This window comes from Mustela erminea, chromosome 6, assembly GCF_009829155.1.
Source record: "Mustela erminea isolate mMusErm1 chromosome 6, mMusErm1.Pri, whole genome shotgun sequence".
NCBI lineage: Eukaryota > Metazoa > Chordata > Mammalia > Carnivora > Mustelidae > Mustela > Mustela erminea.
This window is the reverse complement of record NC_045619.1, coordinates 76,375,005-76,392,286: the sequence shown is the minus strand read 5'-3', so window position 1 is coordinate 76,392,286 and position 17,282 is coordinate 76,375,005. Positions and strand designations below refer to the sequence as shown.

General features: G+C 37.2%; 1 long non-coding RNA gene across 3 annotated transcripts in view; it reads left to right on the top strand.

The window, feature by feature from the left end:
- LOC116593491 overlaps positions 1–16,087 on the top strand; it is a 51,555-nt gene extending 35,468 nt beyond the window's left edge. Inside the window, exons 3-4 of one of the 3 annotated variants that reach the window (XR_004286906.1) lie at positions 10,270–10,371; positions 15,803–16,087. This is a non-coding gene — a long non-coding RNA (uncharacterized LOC116593491). Of the gene's footprint in view, positions 1–10,269; positions 10,372–13,398; positions 14,396–15,769 lie in introns of those variants that run through there. The other 2 variants (XR_004286907.1, XR_004286908.1) reach the window with 2 other exon arrangements.
- The last annotated feature ends 1,195 nt before the right edge of the window (positions 16,088–17,282 follow it).

Genomic DNA, 17,282 nt, shown 5'->3' with positions numbered 1-17,282 from the left:
TTCCCAGGAGAGGGATCAGCTTTTTGGTGAATGCCTGTGTTTCCTTTCATATTTTCCTTGATTAATTTATGAAAAATTACATTCTTCTTAAGTCATAGTTCTCATTAGCTATGGGGCTTTGTGGGCAGAATTTTAAAAATATATTTTCTTAAAGCACACCAACAGAGGGTAATAGAGGTGGGTAGGGACATTCATTCTTATCTGACCTTTCTCTGATGTGCTTGCCTACTGTTTAACACTCAACTGCCCTTTCATTGCAACATCGAAGTTTCTAATTCACTATCCATATTATATTTTTACAATAAAGAAATTGTCCAACCTACATAATATTAAATTATATAGCAAATGACATTTTTATTGTGGTAAAATATACATAACATAAATTGATCATTTTAACCATTTTTAAATGTACAGTTCAATGCCATTAAATGCATTCACATCATTAGGAAATCGTGATAGCAGATGACTTTTATATAAATAATTCAATGGAAAATTCAAACATATAATCAAATCTACAAAGTACCTTTTATTATTAAAGTAAAAATTCAAACATATAATCAAATCTACAAAATACCTTTTATTATTAAAGTAAAATCATACCTCCAATAAAGGATGCTATCATAAGGCTTCAGATGAACTAGTAACCCTGTTAATAAATTCATGGCACTTATTTGTGGAACTATATTTAAAATATATTTATACTTGTAATTTCCTTTTACAACCCAAAGATTTTCATCCAGATTTCCTATTGAAAATAAGTTCATTGATGCATCATGAGACAGACTGCATATTAAGTATATTAAATGTCAGGCTTGTTATTCTAGTTTCATTTGGAAAACAAACTCTTCCATAAGGCGTGGACAGATGTTGATAAGCTGTAGCAGAGATGTTCTCAGCTGTAGCAGAGAATATATTTTCATTAAGTAAGAATGACAGTGTTTTTTTTTTAATGGGTAAGATTATTAATAGCTCTTTGGAAGTATTAGACAGAAGTTGTTACAAGATATTTTAAGATAATCAATAACCCATCCACTATGTTTTCTTATTGTGGTGCCAGCTGCTCCTGTTTCTTCTTTCTTGACAAGACATCAAACTCCAACATCATGTCTACCTGACCATAGCAGACAGGTCAAACATAGCCATGCACTTGACTAAGAGAATTATCCAGTTAAGCTCAAATTTCTTCAGTTTGTCCTCTCCCTTCATGCCATTCCTTCTTTAAGCCTGGTCTTTTGTCCTCCTTAGGGACTGGCTATCAATCATTTTCTCTTCAGCGTCTTTATCTTCAAATTTTGTAGGTTCTCTCCCCCCGATATTTTCATGCTTTGAAAATATAAAAATCAAAAATCAAAATTCTTTTTCTTACCTCTCCTAGGTCCACCCTGCTAATATTTAAGATCTCTACTACACTTCACAGCCTGACTTCTTTACAGGGGACTGACATCCCATCGTCACTTTCTCACCATGATTCCCTCTTTCATCTAGTAGAATGTGGCTTCTACTGAAATTGCCCATGCTGAGGCAACGAAGGCCAATGGGCACATCTTGTTTTCTTACTTGACCTCTCTCTGCTTGTGATGATTTTATGGATTTTTACTCTTGAATCTTTCCTGCAGCGGCCTATGTGACACTCTGCTCTCTGAGTTCTCCGTGTTTCTCAGTTCTCTTCACTTTCTCTCATGGACTTTTCTTTCCCTGTCCTCTTCTCAATTGTTGATGTTTCCTGTTCCAACTCCTTACTAAACTCTATAAGTGGATAGCACATCTCGAACTCAGTTCAAAATTCAGTTCTGTATTTTCTCTCCAATCCTCCACTCCTTAAATGTTTTCTTATCTCAGTGAAAGGCACCACCATTCACCCAGTTGTTCAAGTCTGAGCACCACCCTTGACTTCTTTTACTTACCCTCCTACACAGCATCAGCTACCGGTCCCATCAAGTTCTCTCCCTACACTGTTTATGACGAGCCTCCCTCATCATGCTGTGCCTTATGTTCAGAGCTGGTTTACTGCAATAGCTTCCAACCAGTTGCCCAGTCACTCACTTAGAATCTCCATACTGCTCCAGAGTCATCTCTTTAGTTTTAAAATCTGATCATGTCACATCTTCACTCAAAAAATCCATCAGTTCTTCTCAGGGCACCTGGGTGGTTCACTGTCGGAGGCAGGCCCCTGGCCAGGGCGGCCTCCGCCATTAAAAGATGGTGCCTGACTAGTTGCCAGGATAGGATTGCCTCGTGAGACTAAGAGGAATGCCCAAAAGAGGAAGTAAACAGCATTGGTTGCTAGCAAAGTTGTTCGTTTAGGTGTACAGCCTGATTTGCTCCCTCCTGTACCCTGCTCGCTGATTGGTCATGTAAACATATATAAGTGTGTAGACTGGCGGAAATAAAGAGAGAAAAGATACATCTGAACTGGGGCTTCTTCTTGTCCTTGCCTATCGAGGGTGATAGTTCACATGTTGGGTATCTGCCTTCAGAGCAGGTCAGTGATCTCTAGGTCCTGGCATTGAGCCCCATGTCAGACCTCCAGCTCAGCAAGGAGTCTGCTTCTCTCTCTCCCTCTGCCTCTCCGCCTGCTTGTGCTCCCTCTGTCTTTTTCTCTCAAATAAATAAAATCTTTAAAAAATAATTCCATCATAATAAAAATTTTAAAAAATCCATCAATGCCTCTCAAAATAGAGTTTAAACTTGCCTCAAGATTCTCATACTGTTTCCCACTTTCCATATATCCTCCACTCCAATCATTCCGAATAATCACCTTTCACCCCAGCCAAATGGAATTAATTAGATTTCCTTCAATATATAATGCAGTTTTCCTTTTCTTAGAATACTTTTCTCACTTTTCCTTTATCCATTAAAAATAAGTTAGGGTACCACTATCCACAAGAAGGGTTCTTTGTTCTTACCCCCACCTCCCCAGGCATAACCTCAGGCCAACTTTTATACTCCTATTTGCTCACATAAACCTGCCTTTACATACCTCTTTCTAACTCAGTTTATATCAGAGTAAATTGTAATCCCAGATTTATTTCTATTTCCTCTACTAAACTGTCAAATCTTGAGGGAAAGGAGTATGTTTCATTTTCCTCTGTGATCCTAGAACTAAGCACAGTATTTGGATATAGTAGTGAGCAAGATAAATTTGTTGAATTAATGAATAAAGAAGTGAACTGAATCAACTAAACTTGTTTTGCCTTAAATATATGTCCATTATTATAACATAATAATTATTATTAATAATTAATAATATTAATAATTATTCACTACTGTATGCCAGGACTTATAACCATGTCCTGCCCATAGAAGGAGTCAAAAACTGGTTGTTGACCAACTACTTAACTATTTATGCCCAATCACATAGTCTCTATATGTGACTGGCTGAGGATATAATATGAACATAAATTTTATTACATATGCATTCTTGGTTTAGTCTTTCTGGGAATATGAAGACATCGAGAGTAGACAGCATGTAAGAATACGTTCAGTGGGTTTCATAGGTTTAGGTTCAAGTGAAGGACAGGGGAGAAAGCTATTTCTAAATCCTGGAAATAACAATTACTGTTTTCCTTCCATTAAAGAAAAAATTAGATTTATACATATAAATATATTGATATATATTATATTTATAATAACACTGCAAGAATAAAGAGCCACTTCAAAATGAAATGGTGACTTGACATTTTACTTTAGTAACTGGGAAAAACACATTCTGTGATAAACAAAGAACAACAGTCTTCAGATTATGGTCATAGAAGTAATTTGCAGCTGAAGGTCATAGGAGACATGGGAATACTTAAGACTGGAACTGTATATTTGCCTGAATGAAGCCTCAACTTTAAATAGAAAGTAAATAATTTAGAGCTCATTTAAAGGCATTATAAAACAAGAGATAGGCCATTTTCTAAAATTAAAAAAAAAAAACTGAAACACCACGGAAATTTTCTTTAAAAATATTCAGACAAAAAAATTTAGACAAAATAGAATTTTAATTTTTAGAGCAAAATGAATCTACACTTTTGTTTATTAGAACCATTGATTTCAGGAAGTTTAAATAAAATTGACATATCAACAAATGAGTCCTTTAAAATGTAAATTACTACATAAATATAAAATAAAATAATCACCTCTTACTCTTAGCATTGTCAGGCACTGGAGGCAAGGAAAAAAGAAGCAAACAAATAAACCAACCATAGCATTTGGTTTTTGCCTGAGAGCTGCTGACAGGAACCCCATGTCATGATAGTGTAATCAACTTTTCTGAAATTCTCTTGTCCCTTTGTTCCATTACTTAGATCAAGGTATTGTGGTGGCCAGTGGTTTTTATACTCAAGTCCATACAAATATTTAACCAACTGAATGTTAAATAAAGCTCAAATATTTTTTTTTCCTCAGAGCATACATATATGACAGATTGCAAAAATGGAGAAAATGAAACTGTCTAAAATATAATGAAATGGGGGCGCCTGGGTGGCTCAGTGGGTTAAGCCGCTGCCTTCGGCTCAGGTCATGATCTCAGGGTCCTGGAATCGAGTCCCGCATCGGGCTCTCTGCTCAGCAGGGAGCCTGCTTCTTCCTCTCTCTGCCTGCCTCTCTGCCTACTTGTAATCTCTCTGTCAAATAAATAAATAAAATCTTTAAAAAAAAATAAAATAAAATATAATGAAATGACTTCTGTAGTACACCAAACCTTCCTGCCTAAGAATTAACCAAAGTCAAACCTCAGTATTTAGTAGGTTTGATTTATGAAGGAGCATTTCAAGTAGGAGGACAGTAACTCTGAGTTTTTATGTTATAATAAAAACTATTATTATTATTAATAATAATTAAACCTAATATAATTGAATTGAATAATAAACCTAAATAATGATTGAACCTAAACCTTTGAAACCCACTGAACGTATTCTTACATGCTGTCTACTCTCGATGTCTTCATATTCCCAGAAAGACTAAACCAAGAATGCATATGTAATAAAATTTATGTTCATATTATATCCTCAGCCAGTCACATATAGAAACTATGTGATTGGGCATAAATAGTTAAGTAGTTGGTCAACAACCAGTTTTTGACTCCTTCTATGGGCAGGACATGGTTATAAGTCCTGGCATACAGTAGTGAAAAAACAAGGGTACCATTGATACATTATGATCATAGAGAATAACCAATAGTGTTTTACATGAAGCATCTTTGTGCCCATCATTCTGTTTAGTGACACCTTGAGTTTTATACTTATATTTCCTACCTTAGTGTTCCTTTTGCCTTTAATTCTTTATATGTTATTTTAAATTTCTTGATTTATATTTATGTTTGTATGACACCTCAAATAATTATGCAATGAGGTGTGATATAAATAACTAAATACAACTCGGTGCAGAAGTACATCTTCAGCACAGATACAAGAAGTCACTTTTTCCTCCAAGTGAGCAGGAAATCAGCTTTCCTTTGCCTCTGCTCATTAGAGAATGCAAAGCACTCCTAAGTCGGAAATCAGAAATTCAGCACCAAGGAAGCAGAGATGGAAACCATTCCCAGAGGAATCAGGAACACACATTTTGCAGAGCGAACTTTCTAGGAATGACGCTTACATTTTTAAAAAAGGATTTGTATTTAAAGTGAACTTTGAAGAAACAATCATTCAAACCTAGAATGTGGAAAATTCTACAGGGCAAATGATCTGATTTCTTTGATAAGTAAATGGAAAGAAAGAGAGAGGAAGAGAAGGAAGAAAGGAAAGAAGGAAAGAAGGAATTGCTAAAGATTAAGAGAGACCGAATATAATGTGTAATATTGTTACAATTCTGACTCCAGTAAACTAAGTGTAAAAAGACACTTATGAGACAATTAGGGAAAACTAAACATATATTAGGCATTAGATAATATTAAGAAAACATTATTAACTATAAGAATGTGGTAATGAAATTATTAGTTCAGTTTTCCCAAGCCTTATATATTAGAGATATATATTAATATGTTTATAGATGAAATGAGATGTCAGATATCTGCTTTAAAATATTCCAGATTTATTTAATTCATTTGTGAAACAAGTAAGTTTATCTGTTTAAAAACAAGTGAGAAAAATAAAGCATACCTTGAATCACAGTTAATTTCTAATAGAGTTTCAATGAACACATATTATATTCTTATCTCACTCCAGCTTTTTCCAAAAGTAGCAACTGAGAAAAAACTGTATTTGAGAGCAATTTATTTGGGAATGTGATCCCAGGCAATAGCAATCAAGAGTCAGAGAGAGTAAAAATGGGGAAGAAGAGAAAACTAGTAGAGGAATGCTCACTGACTTGGCTAACCACTTTCGGATGATGGGAACCTCAGTCCTGCAAAGAACATCTGAAAGCCTCATGAAATGCATCTCAGAATCATCCACTAGGGAAAGAAAAGAGAAAGCATTTATCAGTCATCTCCCTTCTCCATTGGTCAAGGGCTAGGCCACAGGGCATTAACACCTTTGAACTTCTTAGTTACAGGAGCATGAATGCTGGGAGAATTCTGTCATGTCTAATGACTAGGCATAATAGAAGCCCTCCAGCAGGAAGAAGGAGGTGCTCAGTGTCAGCCCGAGGCAATGTACTCACAAACTGTACCTGATTGCATCTGTTTGAGGGCTTCATGGGAGCTAGTCTCCACAACTAAAATGAGAATAAGAGAATTAGAAGAGGCACCCAGGAGCCCATTCTCTTTGTCTGCTGCTCATGTCTCTTTTTCCCTTCCATTAAGTCCAATCAGTTACAGAATTCCCTTTAATATGGTGGCGAGCTGGAATTGTAAAGATCAAACGTAAGAAAGTTAGTGAAATAAACGGAAGTCCCCCCAATGCTGCATCTGATTCCAAGGCCATAGTAGATATGATTTATCCCCTTTCTCCACTGCCAATTTGTGAATTCTCTTACCCTGGCCCTTAATTTCCTTGTGCTTGTCAGGCTGTGGTCGCTGCAATTTTTCATCCACAATTGTCACCAGGCATGATGGCACCAAGAGACACCTAGTGAGCCTCCCCTAGACACTGTATGTCTCCCTGTCTTCATTTTGTAGCAGGAAACCTAGTTTCTCATCATAAAAATAGGTAGTAATTACCACCAGCAGCACAAAGTGACTTTCTTTGCCTCTTGTTAGATTTCAGGACTCTAAGTGCTGGAACATAACAATGTACAGATTGCCAATGAGATACTTTAGAATATAACATTAAATATAGTAACAGAGTACTGATCGAAGTCACAAATAGTCTAATTACCATTACCAGGTGACATGTTTTACTGTTATAAACTTGACCCCAAACCATCAATCAACTTAAAACACAAAAAACAAAACAGAAACAGGGGGGTGAACATATCTGAAAATACAAGACTAGGTTATATAAAATTTTCTTCCCAGGAACCAATTCAGAAAACTCTAATTCCTGTCTTCCTTTCTCTCCTTTCTCTTTAAAATATTATACTTTCTCTCATTCAATAATAATTTGAAGGGGATGCATTGGATTATCATTTTTAGCAAGTGTGGACCGAAGTCTGAGAGATTTTATTTAATAGAAAAGTAGTTTTTTGTGGTTTTTTTTTAAAGATTTTATTTATTTATTTGACAGAGAGCACAAATAGGCAGAGGGGCAGGCAAAGAGAGAAGGGGAAGCAGGCTCCCCGCTGAGCAGAGAGCCTGATTCGGGGCTGGATCCCAGGACCCTGAGATCATGACCTAGCCAAAGGCAGAGGCTTAACCCACTGAGCCATCCAGGTGCTCCAACAGAAAAGTAGTTTTATCTGCTTCATTGGCTATGCCTATTCTAGATGCATTCGCTTCTTCAGTAATAATACAAATGCCTTCATGTATCTTGTGCATCTGTTGTGATAGGTTCTTGTATGAATGGGCTGCAATCTCCAGACTATGCAGGAAAGTGAGGGGTTATAGGAAGTAATTTATCCAAAATCAAACATCTAGGCCACAATTCCAATCCTAAACCTGTTGCTTGAGATCATTTACTAATCTGAAATAGTAAAAAGAATCATTCAGTTTCCAGGTGTGAATATAGTGGAAAAAACGTTTAGATTTGGAGTCTTTGGATTGTCGTATTCTGATTCCAAATGAAGAACAAAGGTGCAATGAGGAACAGAGAGGTCATTTGCAGCCTGCTGCTTTCTAACAGCTGGTTGTTGTGTCACTCCATCAGAGGCAAAAGCACGAGTCCATGTATAGTTCTTGAGTTGTAAATCAAGGTGCCCTTGTCTCCCACAGTCAAGGAGTTGTTACTTCACTTAAATCCAGTCACATTTTCTCTCCTGACATTTTGATATGTGAGTGAAGTGACACAACATGGAAAAAAACAGAAGGAGTATACTTATTCCTGGGCAACAACACAAACAAGGAGCTCAGGCATCTCCACCTTTGAATTATGTCATTTCCTGGGGCAGCTCTTCAGTCTTCCTCTAGATTTTGTAAGGATACCATGATCTCCTTCCAAAAAACTTTTCTTTTTCTTCCTTTATAGTCAGTTCCTGTTCACTAGCAACCAAAGAACTCCAAATTATATACAATTACAAGCAAGAGTGACCATTTATTTCTCCAAATACCTGTTGTATTGTCCGTCCACACCACACAATTCAGCATCAGTATTCTCTAATTCCACTTCAGTATGAACTACTTGGGCATTTCTATCAGTATTTTAGTGTTCCTTTATATGACGTAGCACAGGGCTATGTACTAAATCGATGGATAGACTTAAAAAACAATAGCAATGGATACAATGGCCACAGTGGTAAAGTGTGAGGTACTGGGAAAGTCAGGGATAGGAAATGGACATAAAGCTCAGGGGGTGCCAAAGCAGTTCTTAAATCCTGCTTCAACCTACTCGTGACGATTGCAAAAGCATCATTCTCCACGGGACAGCAATTCGGACTTAAAATAAGTACACAAAAAAACAATCATGTTGTGCAGGTTAGCTTGTGTTTACTCAAACCCATTCTCTCCCACGAGGGGGATAGAGTTAGAATGATTGGGTGCCCATAGAACAATGAGTCATGAACACATATATAAAAAGTTACATAGAATGGAATCCTCATCTTTCACCAGCAGTAATGATTGTTGAAAATATAAGGAAATTTCCAGAATGAAAATATAATCTTATTAGATACTGTAAATGTAGTATTTTGAAGAGTATTAAAATGTAGTAGAATGGCTTATTTTCCTCAGCTTGCAGAATATAAACAATTTATTTCAGAAAAACCTCAATAAGAAAGGGTGATTTACTTTTAGTGTATTGAATTGTTGAAGGAGTGTTTATTCTATGGCTGAAGTCATTCTGAGATATGAATTTGGAGCAGTTTTTGATTGTTCATAAGGCATGGCTGTTCGTAACCTGAATACTGAGAATACAAAAAAGGAAGAAAAACCCTTTAGGAAAAATGTTTAGATTTTTAGAAAATTGTAACTCTTTTGGTTGAATAGTGTAATGTCTACTCTTTCCTCTTTGCTTTTACCCATATAAATGCATGCCTTTTAGCAATTACAAAGGGTGACTCCATTTCAGAATGGTCTTATTTACTTTAAGATGAATTAAACATTACCTCACTATGCCTACCACGCTTCCCTTCATTCCTATAATTTACTTTGAAACTTATCTTAAAGACATGCTATTATGCTAAAATCCATAAAGGACAACTAAATTAAACATGTCTTTGAAATTTTTGCATAAAGAACACTTTCTGAAACTAGCAATTGTCTGTGAAGTCATTCAATTTTGAAGGGCATTCATAAACTCTACCTCTTACAAAACGGCATAAAAAATTACTTGAAGGGTTAATCCAGGGAAGTATAAAAGAAATACAAGAAAGGGAAAGCAAAGATTCAAGAAATAGGGCCAGTAAACTCTTATCCAGGAAAAGTTTTAAAAAGGAATTCTAGAGAGGGGTGCCTGGGTGGCTCAGTGGGTTAAGCCTCTGCCTTTGGCCCAGGTCATGATCTCAGGGTCCTGGAATCAAGCCCCAAATCAGGCTCTCTGCTCAGCAGGGAGTCTGCTTCCCCCTCTCTCCCTGCTTGCCTCTCTGCCTACTTGTGATATCTCTCTGTCAAATAAATAAATAAAATCTTTTTTAAAAAATTCTAGAGAGAAATTAAGAATATCATAAGTATAAGATGCTTGGAAGATTTCCCTTAAAGTAGGAAAATTTAATGATACAAGATTACATATACTTCTTTAGCCATTCAACCACATTATTTGATTCAATAGAAAATATAATTTATATAGTAATATTGCATTTGCCATTTATTAGGCTTTGGAAAGAATCTACAAAGAATGACAAACATAATTTGGGAGACTGTCATAAACCTTGATTATCGATGTAATAACACGACAGCACGACTAACACTAGAAGGTAAATGGGAAAAAGAGACGTTTATTTGTAGGTAGAGTAGGCATGCTTCTGAGTAGGCAATCAATAGACACTGTCTAATGTTGTTGGTAAATGTATAAATGGCAACCCAGAGTGAACTGACCCTAAAACAAGTAAAGTTTAAGCTTTGGGAATCTTGATTTGCAAAGACTCCTTCCAGGGAGGAGCACTAGCAATTTTCTAACTGTGTGTTTCTTTTTCTTAAAGGTGTATCCTACCTAATGTATAAATTTGAGACCCTTTATAACTTGGATCCACGATGGCACCACTCCCAGGGGTTTGGCAGAGACCTATGCACCTGAAGGACCCTATTGCTGAAGTTCCTCTAGCCACAAGGTAACAAGCTTGAGGATAACCACCCAAATAACTAAAAGCAAAAAAAATCATGGGTCCTTCTTACTCCTTGCGGATGGTGCCGGTAGAACTGGGATGGGTGGGGAAGAAGGGAAGAGGGCTGTTTCTATTTTTCATTTTAGAGCCACTAGTGTGGTTTTATCTATTTTTTAACTTATAGATGTATTTTTTTTTAAGATTTAATTTATTTATTTGACAGACAGAGATCACAAGTAGGCAGAGAGGCAGGCAGAGAGAGAGCTCGATCCCAGGACCCTGAGATCATGACCTGAGCTGAAGGCAGAGGCTTAACCCACTGTCCCACCCAGACACCCCTAGATGTATTGTTTTTAAATAGCAACAATCAATTTACAATTTATTAGTCAACATGCACTTTCCTCTTGCTGTATCCTAATGCTCAAGATTGAAGGTGAAAGATAGGGTTGCAATGTACATGTGTATATTTAATACATTTTCCCACATCTGTGGTAACGCTCCTTATTTTCTCTTTACGTACCTATTTATTCTGGGTTCAGTGCCACCTTTCAAGTTAATGGAAATTCCACATGTGAAAGCAGCAGTGTGTGAGATAGAGGAAATGAAAACATCTGGCATTATATTCTTGTCCTTAGGAAGGGCAGATGCAGAGAGGATCAGTAATGACCTTTTCTTATCGGATAGACAGTATTGTTACTGATAGAACACTTAAAAATATAGGAACGTTTTCTTCTTATGAAGAGTTTCTCACGAATGGAATCTTATTCTTTGCCAAGACACTTAAAAAAAAAATTCATGGTTTTCATCATAAAATCTCTGCAGCTTTTTAATAACAGGATTCTGCTCTTGTAAATAGTAATATTGGTTAAGGCAGATATATTTAGAGCCTGCAGTAGACTAAGAAAACAACTGATTTATGGAGATATTTCAAAGTCTAATGAACTACCTTGCCAAGATGAAGTGCTGCGTTTTGCAGATAATTAGACTGTTCTTTACCTGCCATTGAAGGAATGTAACTGTAAACAGACACAAATGCCATGGCAACGTGCAGATCAGCATTTTTCTGTCAATACCTGAAAACATCATTTCTCTGAAATTCTGCTAAGGCATTTCTTCTCAGTAACAGATTAGACAACCAGAGACCAAGGAAACATTTAAACATGTTTAAACTGCAAAGGGTTATTGGGTCAGCCAACTACTTAAGCAAGAAAGGACAGCCTTGGCAAATGAAGGAGAATGAGAGAGAAAGACATGTGCAGACCTCCTCCCAGCCTTGAGAGGACAGCACATTGGCTGGAGGACTCCAGCTGGGAACTGGGGAAGCCTGACTGCTCTCCTTACTCCTCTCCTGGACAGCTCTACAAAGGAGGGCTGAGTATCACAATAGGACCTAATTTAATTACCTGTCTTTTGACTTATTTGTCCCATTGCTTACTTCCAATCAAACGGTTAATATCAGCAATAACATTTTTATTACTTTATGGATATGAATGTAAATTTGGTATAAAAGACGGGCAACAGATAAATCTGTTTACCTGGGAGTTTAGGGATGAGTAATCCTCAGTGTGTGTGTGCATATGTGTTTTAAACATTCTATTTTCTAATTTTGCTAAGAGAGCCTACATTGACATTTATAATATCAATTGTAAAGAATCGTGAAAAATTAGGCCATGTTGAATGAAAAGAAATTCAAATATGAGATTGTTAAACACTGCATAATGAATAATAAAGGGAGCTTATTGGTAAAATGAAGTTGGAAGACTGAAGAAGCTCCAAGGTCCACTCAAGTCTATGTTTCTTTGAGCAACAAAACAAGAAAAGATTAATGAGGAAATTCATCCACAAAAACAAAATAAAGACAGTTCAACTTAAAAAAAATTCTAAAGTACTCTTGAAAAATATTTCACTATAATGACATAGAAGGCTATAGTTTTGCTTGAGAGGTAAATGGCGAAGACGGTGATCTGTTCGTAAGGAAACAAAAAATACGTGCCTTAAGGAAGTTGTGAAACCGAAGAGAAAATGTAAGAATACCTAGGCAAAAATACATATGGGTGGAACATCGTTACAGGGATTATGTTAGAAGCAGGCATTTAAAAGTCCCAGAGGGGCACCTGGGTGGCTCAGTTTATTAAAGCCTCTGCCTTCAGCTCAGGTCATGACATTGGGCTCTCTGCTTAACAGGGAGCCTGTTTTTTCCTCTCTCTCTGCCTGCTTGTGATCTCTGTCTGCCAAATAAATAAAGAAAATCCTTAAAAAAAATAAAAAATAAAAAAATAAAAGCACCAGAGACACTGATGATAGAAGAATTAACAGTAAAAATAAAAATCAGGGGTTCCGGGTGGCTCAGTGGGTTCGTTAAGTGTCTGCCTTCAGCTCAGGTCATGATCCCAGAGTCCTGGAATCAAACCCTGTGTTGGGCACCCTGCTCAGTGAGGAGTCTACTTCTCCCTCTCCATTTACCCCTACCCCTGTTCCGGCTCTCTCTCTCACTCTCTCTCTCTCTTTCATGAATAAGATGTTAAGATTTTAAATCTTAAAAAAAAAATTTTTTTAAATTATTTTGAACTGCAACAAAATTAATAAATTTTAATTGCTATACAATCACAAAGTGCTAACGAGCAGAACACCTTGCAAGAATATTAAAGAGTAAATGAATGATTTGGCATCTTATTCTAGAGTTCCAAAGATCAAGGGAAGAGAAGAAAACATCGACGAGGATCAAAAAATTTACTAAATGTTGATCAGTGGAATACATTCCTTCTAGAAGATTTCATAGATCCCTCCCTTCTATTTCTCTAAAATCATCTCATTCTCTATGAATCACCCCCCTCCCCCGCCACCACCACCGCACTGCCCCCTGTTCTGGTCACATGATCTGCTTTTACTTTGAACATGACAAACTTCGCCCAACCTCATGTCCCTAGATAACAATGTTTCCTATGCCACCAAGAGTCTTCCATCTCCTCTGCTTGCCTAGCTTTTTTCCATTTTTAGTTTTAGTTTAAAATATTATCCTGGCCATTTATGTTTCCCATTAAAGGAAACGTGAAGCATCCCAATGCTACCCCATGGCTACTGACTGACATTCTTTTTTAACTCAGCTATCCTTATATTGGTTCTCTGCAGAACACATACCAAAATTTGCAGTTATTTTATTTTTAAGACTAGAAATTAATTTCAAAGCTAGAAGTTAAGCTCCATAAGGGAAGGGACAGTATCTCTCCAGTGTTCTCACTGTTGTGAACCTATGACCTCCTAGGGGAACTGGCATATGGTAGGCACAAGATAAACAATGGTTGATTAATGATTCTGTCCTAAGGTTACCTTTTACAAGCATAGCATGTTTCCCCAACTATACGTGAAATTCTGGCTTAATGTTCACCATAAACCCACTGGGTGGCTGCCAGAGATTATGGAGAACAAATATCCAGCTTTTTTGTTTACTGTAGAGACCTTACCAAAACTGGCAGACTAGCAAATATTCTAAACGTCAGAGGGGGAGTCAGATACTAAGCTGCCAGAGGCCTCCAGAGGTATGCTTACAAGAGCCAAGGGTCTTCATACCGGGATTAATTGCATACAAGGTCTAGGGAAGAGCTCTAGTTAAGAAAAATAAGCAAATTTGTTCATCAGTGATTTCTGAGCTCCTGCTGAGCATCTATCAAGAAACTACTTTGTGCCAACCTTGCTGCCAAGTGCATAAAAGACAAGAATAAAAAGCAATCTCCACTTTCATGAAACTCAGAGTCATAGAAGAAACACATACGTATACATATATAGTTCTCTGCAACCTTGAGAATTACATACTTTGAAAATGCTCTGACAGGATAACTTGTAGGCTAAAAAATGTAAGAATTTAAGGGACAATAGGAATGTTGGACAAAGTTCATAATGAAAACAGGAAAATCTCATTAAATGTGAGAATTTTATGCCCTTAAGAACAGTGTGTCTGGGGTGCCTGGATGGCTCAGTTGGGTAAGCGTTCACTTCTGACCATGATCCCAGGGCAGAAATTGAGCCCTGATTTGGGCTCCCTGCTCACTGGGAAGTCTGCTTCTCCCTTTCCCTCTGCCCCTACCACCACTATGCTCCCACTCTCTCTCTCAAATAAATAAATAATCTTTTAAAAAAAAAAGAACACTCAGTGTAAAAGAGATTATCCTAAGATTTCCTTTGACTTTAAAATCTGAAATAATTTATCAAGACTCTTCTTTAAAGTCTCAAGTTAAACATACGTAACTTTCTATTTGAAGTTCAGTAAATCTTGCGGGCACAGGGGTGGCTCAGTTGGTTGAGCGTCAGGCTTATTTTTAGCTCAGGTTGTGATTGCAGGGTCATGAGATCAAGTTTGGTGTAGGGCTCCAAGCTCAGTGCAGTCTGCTTGAGACTCTCTCCCCTTCTCCCTCTGCCCCTCCTTCCCCACCATTCTTTCTAAAATAAATAAATAAATCTTAAAAAAAAAATAAATTTCAGGCACCTGGGTGGCTTAGTGGATTAAAGCTTCTGACTTCAGCTCGGGTCATAATCCCAGGGTCCTAGGATGGAGCCCCACTTCGGGCTCTCTGCTCAGCAGGGAGCCTGCTTCCTCCTCTCTCTCTCTCTCTCTCTCTGCCTGCCTCTCTGCCTACTTCTGATCTCTGTCTGTCAAATAAATAAATCTTTAAAAAAAAATAAATTTCAGTAAATTTTAGTAGTTTCTGAAATATGTTTGATAGGTCCCATTTAATATGTTTAAATATTTTGAAAATATATTTGTAAATATAAAATATTCAATTTCCTTCTTAAGACCTCTGATTATAGGACTTAAAATTTTTTCAAGTATAAAATGAGTTCTTATAAGGATATTAATCTTCTAAATAATGTGATCTTTAAGTTCTCTCAACTATTTCAATATATATACTTAAAAAGGGCTTAATTTAAAACCAAATTTCAAATCAATCACTGAATTATTTAATTAGAACTAAAAAAGAAAATACAAGGACATTTCAAATATGCTCAGATTTTGTAACATGCGAATGTTAATATGATGAATTCTGATTCTCTTCAGCATCGCTGTACACTTGACTCTTGAATGGTGCAGGGCTCAGGAGCACCAACCGGACATGCAGGTGAAAACCCAAGTATGACATTGGCTCTCCAAAACCACTCTAATAGCAAGAACAGGGAAAGGAGAACTTTTGTTGTGATAGGGCCACTTACTGCTCACTTGGAGACAATTAGCAGCACAGGGCATCTTAAGCAATTGCTCACAAAGCTTGAGCTCTCTGCATGAGCAACAGGAGGTGTTTACAAAATTACTACGGCAACACAAAAATAAACTCAAAATGGATAAAAGACCTCAACATGAGACAGGAATCCATCAGAATCCTAGAGGAGAAGATAGGCAGTAACCTCTTCGATATCAGCCACAGCAACTTCTTCTAAGATATGTCTCCAAAGGCAAAGGAAACAAAAACAAAAATGAACTTTTGGGACTTCATCAAAATCAAAAGCTTCTGCACAGCAAACAGTCAAGAAAACAAAGAGGCAACCCACGGAATGGGAGAAGATATTTGCAAATGACACTATAGACAAAAGGTTGATATCCAGGATCTATAAAGAACTCCTCAAACTCAACACACACAAAACAATCATATCAAAAAATGGGCAGAAGATATGAACAGACACTTCTTCAATGAAGACATACAAATGGCTATCAGACACATGAAAAAATGTTCATCATCACTAGCCATCAGGAAGATTCAAATTAAAACCACATTGAAATACCACCTTACACCAGTTAGAATGGCCAAAATTAGCAAGACAGGAAACAACATGTGTTGGAGGGGATGTGGAGAAAGGGGAACCCTCTTCCATTGTTGGTGGGAATGCAAGTTGGTGCAGCCTCTTTGGAGAACAGTGTGGAGATTCCTCAAGAAATTAAAAACAGAACTTCCCTATGACCCTGCCATTGCATTACTGGGTATTTACCCCAAAGATACAGATGTCATGAAAAGAAGGGCTATCTGTACCCCAATGTTTATAGCAGCAATGGCCACGGTCACCAAACTGTGGAAAGAACCAAGATGCCCTTCAACGGACGAATGGATAAGGAAGATGTGGTCCATATACACTATGGAGTATTATGCCTCCATCAGAAAGGATGAATACCCAACTTTTGTAGCAACATGGATGGGACTGGAAGAGATAATGCTGAGTGAAATAAGTCAAGCAGAGAGAGTCAATTATCATATGGTTTCACTTATTTGTGGAGCATAACAAATAGCATGGAGGACAAGGGGAGTAAGAGAGAAGGGAGTTGAGGGAAATTGGAAGGGGAGGTGAACCATGAGAGACTATGGACTCTGAAAAACAATCTGAGGGTTTTGAAGGGGTGGAGGGTGGGAGGTTGGGGGAACCAGGTGATGGGTATTGGAGAGGGCACAGATTGCATGGAGCACTGGGTGTGGTGCAAAAATAATGAATACTGTTACTCTGGAAATAAATTTTAAAAATTAAAAAAAAAAGAAAAAAATTTACTACGGCAGTCCAGCATGTCCTGCAATTGATTTTATGCAGTT